Genomic DNA, 8,989 nt, shown 5'->3' with positions numbered 1-8,989 from the left:
ATATATATATATATATATATAATGAGGCATGCTGTCTCCTTTAAATCTGTTTTCATTTCTACCTTATAAATGTGAAAAAGAGGTACAAAGAGGACCCATTGCTTAGTTACTCCACTGGGTAAGGATGAGCCATAATTCAAATCTAGCTCCCCTGTGCTTTGGTCCTACCATGCTGCTTTTTTTCTTCTCTGAGCTTCAAACTCTTTCATAAAATGAGGAGTTTGCATCCACTTAGTTTCCTTCTTGCCTCTGAATCCAGAACACAAAGAATAGTGTGTTCCCTTCCATCTAAACCTGTTTTGCCATCTCAGAACACAGACTCCTCAGCAGATCTCAGCCTGGGTTTTCTGACTCTGAGCCCAGGAGAGAGAAGGGGTGGTTGAGAGACAAGAGACGAGAGAGAGAGAGAGAGAGAGAGAGAGAGAGAGAGAGAGAGGCAGAGAGAGAGGCAGAGAGAGAGACAGAGAGAGACAGAGAGAGAGAGAAATTGGCCCAAACAGCAGAACAACAGCACCGAGATTCAATTTGATTTTGAGCTTCGTAGTTGGGAAGATTTGAGGCTGACATTTGGAGTGGATGATTGGGATGTCAAAATGAATCCAAGACCTGATTTATAGTGGCTAGGATCTTTGCCCAAGGATTTAACATCTGATTTTACCCCCTACTTTTTAATTTACGGCTCTCAAGCCAATTTAATTGGATTTGTCTTCAATGGGGCTGTTTATTGCCACTTGAGAAGGCAGGATTTCAAAATTATAAGAGCCTTCAAAATTGTATTGGGGATAGTAAACAGTCAGAAGATAAGAATTCCAATACTCCTTCCTAACTTACCCACACAGCATATGCAGCAGCATGAAAAGCTCTTAAGTTAGTGTGTTACCCAGGAATCATAGCCCAGGTCTGCCTCTGACAACTCTCCCTTATGATCTGTGACCCCTGATTTCTCTTATAAAATAAGAGTAAAGTGTCCGTTATTTGTTGTCAAGATTAAAGAAAATGATTTAAATCCCAATAGCTAGCACTGAGTAAGAATTCAATCAAGTTTCCTTCCCTAGTTGTAGTGTTTAAAGATGCCAATTCCATAGCCAGACAATCTGGCTCAAATCCTGGCTAGGCAGCTTCTTAGCTGTGTGGTCTTAGACAAGTTACTTAACTGAGTCTCAACTTACGCATCTGCAAAATAGGGAAAATGAGAGGACCCAGTACACAGGGTTGGCATGTGAATTAAATGAGTCAGTTATTTCAAAAGTCTTTAGAAAGGGGCCTGTCCATAAGTGCTACTTATCAAACCATTTTAACAAGAATTAACTCAAATCTCTTCTTTACTTAAACTGTACTAGTAAATAGAATTAATCATAGGAAGGATAATGCTTACTCTTAATCCATCATTACCTGACCTCAAAGGGACTAACTCCTCCAATCAGGGAAATCTGCATTCCACATCCACATCTACAAAACAGAACAAAGACAGAAAGAAAACACCCCGTCAGGTCATCCCCATGTCAAATGACCCAGTGGCTCAGAAAGGTAGAGAAAGGATGGACACAGATGTGCATGACAACCTTCTTCTTGCTTTTCTAGTTTAGATCTTTTCCTACATGTGCTTAGTCACTGCAGAAACTAGGACTCCATCCTCTGCCAGCCCATGTTTCTCTAGGTAACTTATGAGATTTCTCACCCTGTATTTATTTTAAAAAAAGAAATCCCTTTAACAAGTCAATTTCCTATGGTGTTCCTTTGTTACAAGGGGATTTTTATCTGAAATAATGTTATAGACCAAGATTTTCTTGTTCTTTTTTTAAAATTTTATTTTTATTTATTTATTTATTTTTTGGCTGCGTTGGGTCTTCCTTGCTGCGTGCGGGCTTTCTCTAGTCGCGGCGAGCAGGGGGCTACTCTTCATTGCGGTGCGTGGGCTTCTCATGGCGGTGGCTTCTCTTGTTGCACAGCACAGGCTCTAGGCACGCAGGCTTCAGTAGTTGAGGCGCGTGGGCTCAGTAGTTGTGGCTCGTGGGCTCTAGAGCGCAGGCTCAGTAGTTGTGGCACGCTGGCTTAGTTGCTCCGCGGCATGTGGGAATCTTCCTGGACCAGGGCTCGAACCCATGTGCCCTGCATTGGCAGGCGGATTCTTAACCACTGTGCTACCAGGGAAGTCCTAGGCCAAGGTTTAATTTCGCCTCCTCTTCTATATCCTGGTTTGGAGCTATTTTATTTTAAACAACACAAGGCATAGACTGAAATTTCCCAAGAGCATTTCAATGAGCAATTTCTCATTTCCTGCCCCTATGAATTTATGTTCTTAAAATAGAATTGTGCTAAACAGTTTCTTCTGAAATCAGGTTAACATGAACATGAACGGATGGGGCAAAAAAAACTTGAAAAATAAAAGAACATTAAACCTTTTACAAAATCCATTTGTAAGAGGCTGCACCTCAGTCATGAGAAAGAAGACAAACTACTCATTGGCACTGGCAGTTCTTAAACTTTCATTTATCATTGATTTACTAATATGTATTGAATGCCTTCTATATTCCTGAGGCTACCATCAGCTTTTGAGTTTATCAATGGGAAAGAAGGACAAGCAAAGAGATAAGTAGAATATAGGTATGTGCTGTGGTCAAGGTAAGCATGGGGTATGGTTAGAGTTCAGAGTGCTGTTAATCACTGAGAGATGATCAAGGAAGGCTTCCTGGAGGAGCATGTCAAGAGGTGAGTCATCAAGGACCCATAAGAGTCTGGTAGAGAAGGAAAGAACCTTGATCTGAAATCCAAGAGGCCCAAAGATTAGGAAAGAAAACACAAGTAAAGCATGAAGGTTGTGGAGTGCTAAGAGATGAGGCCAGAGAGAAAGCCAAGACCAGACCAGGAAAAGCTACGGAAGCTCAACTAAGGGATTTTATTTCTACCCTGAGAGGTGTAGGAAGCCACTAATGGACTTAAAGCAAAGAAATAGCGTGTTCATTTTTGTATTTTAGAAAGATACCCTGGCAGCAGTATAGATGGTGGAGTGAAAGCATCAGGCAGAGGAAAGGGGACCAGTTAGGAAAACTACTATAATGATTCAATGAAAAGTGATGAAAGCCAGAAAAGAGGGCAGGCATATGACAGGGATTTAGGGGAAAAAAGCCTCCAAAGACCTGTGTTTTATCACCTCCTACTCGCCCCATCAGTGAAGGAGGGATTTCTGCCCTAGAGTCATAAGGGATAAGCCAACACACAACACCAAACACTGGACAAGTGAGCTGGACAGCAGTTTATGTCACATATGTTCACAGCCCAGGGGAGGAGGGAACCACGCACTAAGGAGGTTACCATTGGGAACAGATCACGTCAGCAGGAGCTGTGGGAGACAGATTTTATAGTACCCATAGGGTGAGCTGCCCCCTATTCCTGAAAAAGAACGTGATTGGCTTGTTTGACTAATTGTGCTGGCTAACAAGGAGATAAAACCTGCTACTCAGGGATAAGCAGGAACTGTGGCTGGTCCCTCGATAAGAAGCATCGTTTACTGGGGGACCTTTTCTGTAAGAACAGGATAGGGAGGGAAACTTGTGGTTAAGCCGTTCGAGGTCCTCCTGATTTCACCAGAACTCAAGGCACCACATAACAGTGAGTCTGAATTTTAGGTTTTACATCATAGCCTGTTTCTGAAAGGACAGAGAGATGAAGCTGAGACAGGAGACCAGAAGCCTCTGGGATTTCTGATTTTGAAGAATGGATAGGTGATGGTACACTTCCCTGAGATAAAGGAATCAGAAGATGCATATTTTAAAGAGATCATCATGTGTTCACTTTGGGCATGTTGAGTTGAAGAGATGGATTATGAAAAGTCTGTGGGTTACATTGGAGATGGAAGGTCAGGGAAGTTTCGCTCTCCACCTTCTGGGATTCTTTCCCTTTACATACTTCTTAGTCAATGATCTTTGTTTTAAGCCATGAAGTTGTGGGGTATTTCTTTATGCAGCAAAAGCTAACTGATACATGCAGATTGGAAAGTGAGATGAGAGCCGAAATTTCCAGTGAATGAGAGGACTGGCCCTGGGGGTGGAAATAAAGGAGACAAAGCAGGTGCAGAAGATGAATTTAATTTCCTTCCTTCCTATATTTCTAGACAGCCAGCTTATTAACAAAGGTTTCTGGTGGGAAAAAAATTTATTGTCTTTCTATCAATTGGGTCTTTTGAAAGGCGTATTTAACAAAAGTTAGGAGCTCTGTGCAGGAAGGCAGTATGGCTTTTAGAATTGTTTAAAGGCTGAGGCTCTGGGGTCAGGAAGAGTTGCATTTGAATCTAGGCTCTGTTCCTCTCTTATAAGCTATGTGACATGGCATCAGTTACTTAACCTCTCTGAGATTTGCCTCTTTTCATCAGTAAAATGGGGATCACGATAGTACCTATTACGTTGTCATAAGGATGAAATCAAAATGCTTGACTTCATGCCTGGCTTGTTATTTGTCTCTTCTCTGAATTAACCTCATTTATGATATGAAGAAAAGCCAGGCTCCCATCTCTGACCTTGATTCTTTATCTATAAAATGAGAAGTTTCATCAGGGGATCTCTAAGTCCTATTATATCACTAACATTCTATGAAAGTAAAGTATAGGGAAAATACCCTTTAGGATTCAAAACTTATAAGGCAAAAACATTCAGTTAATTTAAAAGGCATTTAAATAACTATACTTCAGCTGTACAGGAAATTTTCATTGTTCTTTTGATTTTTTCCCCTTTAAAAAATATCAGAGAGCCACTTACCAGTACCAAGATAAAGCATATCGCATCTAAGTTATATCCCACTGACAGTCTGTCTTGTAGCATGGCTAAATATCATGCCTCGATTGCTTTAAGTAAAAAAAAAAAAAAAAAAAAACACAAAGCAAGGATAGAATTTATCAACCCCAAAGAGTGATTTTTCTCACTGTAACTACTGTAACGTGGCACAGCAAGCTTGCCTAGCAAATGGACCACTGTGTGATGGTTAGCTGCTAAGCCCTTCTGATAATTTATTGGCTCTTCCTTGCTGTCTTAACAGATGCCTCATGTATTCAGATATGGCCAAGCCTTTTTTAAAAAAAAAAAAAAAAAAAAAATACACATAGCAAGGATAGTATTTATCAACTCCAAAGAGTGATTTTTCTCACTGTAACTACTGTAACGTGGCACAGCAAGCTTGCCTAGCAAATGGACCACTGTGTGATGGTTAGCTGCTAAGCCCTTCTGATAATTTATTGGCTCTTCCTTGCTGTCTTAACAGATGCCTCATGTATTCAGATATGGCCAAGCCTACAGTCTTGGATTCTGAGGTTATTTTCTTCCCAGTTGTCCCAGCAAAGCAGACAGTGCATCACATGCACAAGGTTTATGGTTCTGTTCTCAGCCCTGTTCTCACCTCCCCGTCCGTAAGGTGGGCCAGATTGTAACATCTTCCTTCTTTGTCAACCATGAATAATATTAGAAACCAGAAACAACACATGTGCTTGTTCATGTTCCTATTGGAAATAAGTCAAGTGCTGGCTGGACCAAGGGAAAGAAGGCCCTGGGATGATCTGCAGAGAAAAGGTCGGAAAATGTAAAATGAATATACTAGTTATATGTTGCTGCATAACAAACTACATCAGATTTACCAGCTTAAAACAACACACATTTATTATTTCACAGTTGCTGTGGGTCAGAAATTGGGTGTAACTTAGCTAGCTCCTCTGCTTTACAATTTCTCATGAGGTTGCAATCACAGTGTTGGCCCTGGCTGGGGTCTTATCTGAAGGCTCGACTGGGGAAGAATCTACTGCCAAACTTGCTCACAAGACTGTTGGTAGGATTCAGTTCCTTGAGCGTTTTTGGACTGAGGGCCTTAATTTCTTACTGGCTGCTGGCCAGAGTGCCACCCTCATTTCCTCACCAGGTGGGCCTCACCAACATGGCAGCTTGCTTCCTCCAAGACAGAAGGGAGAGAGTCTACAAGCATGATGGAAGCTATCACCTTCTCGAACCTAGTCACAGAAGTGCCGTCCCATCACCTTTGCCATACTCTACTAGTTAGAAGCAAGTCAAGGGGAGGGAATTTCACAACGTGTGAATACCAGGAGGCAGAGATCATTAAGGGCCATCTTAGAGTCTGCCTGCCACAATGAACATCAAAGCTGGGATGCCATGCATGCTTAAGCAGTGGGGACAGTGGGGCCCGGACATCGCTCTGCTCCTCCAGCCACATGACCTGAAGCAGCACTGTGGTTACCCCAGAAAAGGAATTCCCTTTTGCAATTTATCTAAGCTGTTTTACACGAAAGCACTACGTGTATTAAAAGTAGTCATCAGTCAAAAACGCATATGACCTGGGGAGATGGGCAGCTCCACAAGTAGAAGAGGGAGGCCATGTGATAAACTTGAAAGTTCATGCTCCAGGTGAAGGGACTCAGATTTTTCCTTCCACCTCCACACCCTACCTCCCCAGTGACCCGTCACAGTATCTTCCAAACATCTCAGATATGTGGGGCCAAACACAGCCCAGGTTTCCAAATGAGACCCTATTTTACAGCTTTCTGCACCCAAGTTCCAGCCTTTTCCTTCTGGGAAGGGAGACAGTGGCACAGTCTTTGTGATCTTACTCTCACTTCCAGTGCCTCAGAACCAGCCACAGAGTAACGGGATGCAGGCTGCCCTCTCTGAAAGGTGGGTCTTAGATTGCCAACTGCACTCTACCCTGGGGTTATCTTACCAACGTTACAGCCACCCCTCATACCCTAGTTCCTTGTGCTTTATTCCTTCGGTAAGAGATTGTCGAGCACCTACTCTGTGCCAGGCCCTGTGTGAGGCAGTGATATGAGGATGTAAACAAGATTCTTGACCTGGAGAAGGAAGATGTGAAAAATCAATGCGGCGTATCGTTCTCTGTGCATAATCTCATTCTGACCTGGCAGAGTCAGGACATGAAGGGCTGATGTCAGCACAAGTTTCAGAGAGGAAGAGATGTTTCGTTTGAGCCACGTCTTTAAAAGATAATTAGGTAGGTGTTAAGTGAAAATTAGTGCAGGCCAGAGGGGATCAGAAAAAGGCAAAGAGGGTCATCTCAGTGACCAGACCTTGAAGACAGATGCAAAGAGCCTGACGCCACCAGGAGTCTGCAGCCCCATCCCTGAGGGCCTCCTGGGCTGTATTAACAAGTCTGCACTTGACCCTGAGGGCAATGAGATGTCCCTGAAGAGCTCTGACAGAGACCAGGGGCATGAGAAGAATGGCTGTTTAGAGAGCTCACTATGGCCTCAGTGGCAGCCAGGATTAGAGGGAGTCAAGATCAAGCTGTGGACCAGGAGTGAGCCTCCTCAGTGATCCAGTGGGGACAGAGGAGAGGTACGGATGGGAGAGATGTCAAGGGGCAGAGTTGGCAGGGTGGCGACTGATGAGAAGTTTGCCTGAATCGGGGCAGGAGGAATAGGGATGGTGCAGAGGCAGCAAGAAAAGGAATTACTGCCAAAATCTCAGAACCATTCGGAAGGAGGGAGAGTGCAGAGAGCAGCTGGGGAGATGATAGCACCAGTCTCCAGAATCATTAGTACAGAACCTGAAGAAGCTTGGAACAGAAAGATGCTGAGGTTAATTTTGTGCACGTGGAGCGCACTATTCCCGTGGCTCATTCCAGCCGAGATGAACAGCGCACAGGTGTATGCATGAGTCTGGAGCTCAGGGTGGGGGGGTCTTCACAACTTCCTTAAAATCATAATCTTCTCCCCAAGAGAGGATGGTTTTCATCCTGCCCACCCCCAAAGCTCGTGGAATCTTAGTTAATGAACTTAAAAGTGACAAAAATGAATGTTTGAATTTTGTCTCTTCACTGTCTCAGCAAATGGACACGATGTCTCTCTCACTCACTTGTGAGCCTAGCAGGTGTGATGTCATTTCCAAACCACTAGGAGGACGAAGTTGCTTCTGAAGCATGAGGTGCCTGTCAAGTTCAGACTTAGAGGAAGGGATAGCCCAACTTTAGGGGACTATCTTCGCTGTTAGGTGTCGTGAATGTGTGTGTGTGTGTGTGTGTGTGTGTGTGCGCGTGCGCGCGCACGCGCGCGCGCGTGTGATTTGTAAGCCTCAGAATTCTTCCTTCCCAATCATCGTACTTGGCTGGGATCCTGGGAAAGTTCACACACAAAACTACAAACTATAATTGCTCTTGTACCTTTTGTGTATCTCATCTTTGCTTTAATGGCAAGTGTGGTTGCTTCCTCACCAAAATCTTCCCCCACAGCCTTTTTCAAATCTCAACCTTCTAGCCCGCCATTATTCATGTTCAAAGAACATTTATTGACCATCTGCTACATGCCAGGAACCCAGGTAGGCAACTGTGTGTTAAAAAAAAATGGAAGGTCCCTATTAAAATGAAGATGCTACCTTGGAGATGGAGCATATTCAACTAAAGGTACCTCTGGGTATTTTACCAATTTGGGGAGTCTGATGCCTGCAGGACCTCAGTTACTGGAAAGCAAAGACTACAGGGAAGGTGATGAAGAAGGGCCCAGGCTGTGGGTGGGGGAGTTAGGGTCTGCTCTGGGTCCTCTTATTTACCCTGTGTAACTGAGTAGATCACTTTCCTCTGCTTGGTATTGGTTTTCCCATCTGTAAAATAAGGCAGCAGGACTAGATCTGAGATCATTTTAGTTTTGACAAAGGTAAAACAGAGGAATCAGGAAAAGTCCAGAGTGCAGAGGAAACCCTGTTGGGGAGATAGCAAGTTTTTGAAAAATGGTTGGCAAAGGAGCCAGTTACTCAAAGGAAGTTGAAAAAGATCAATTATAACTGTCCTCACTGTTTTATCTACTAATTATCTTTGGTAAAAGCGTTAGTTCATTTATTCGTCCATTCATTCATCACTGGAAGCCAATCCTGGGCCAAAGTCTATGCCAGGCACTGGAAATAGATACATATTACTGGTCCTTCCTTTTTCTTTTTTTTTTTTTTTTTTTTTTTCGGTACACAGGGCCCTCCCCGTCCAGGCCCCCCCC

Source organism: Lipotes vexillifer, unplaced genomic scaffold (assembly GCF_000442215.2).
Source record: "Lipotes vexillifer unplaced genomic scaffold, Lipotes_vexillifer_v1.1 scaffold604, whole genome shotgun sequence".
Taxonomy (NCBI): domain Eukaryota; kingdom Metazoa; phylum Chordata; class Mammalia; order Artiodactyla; family Lipotidae; genus Lipotes; species Lipotes vexillifer.
This window is presented reverse-complemented; position numbering follows the sequence as displayed.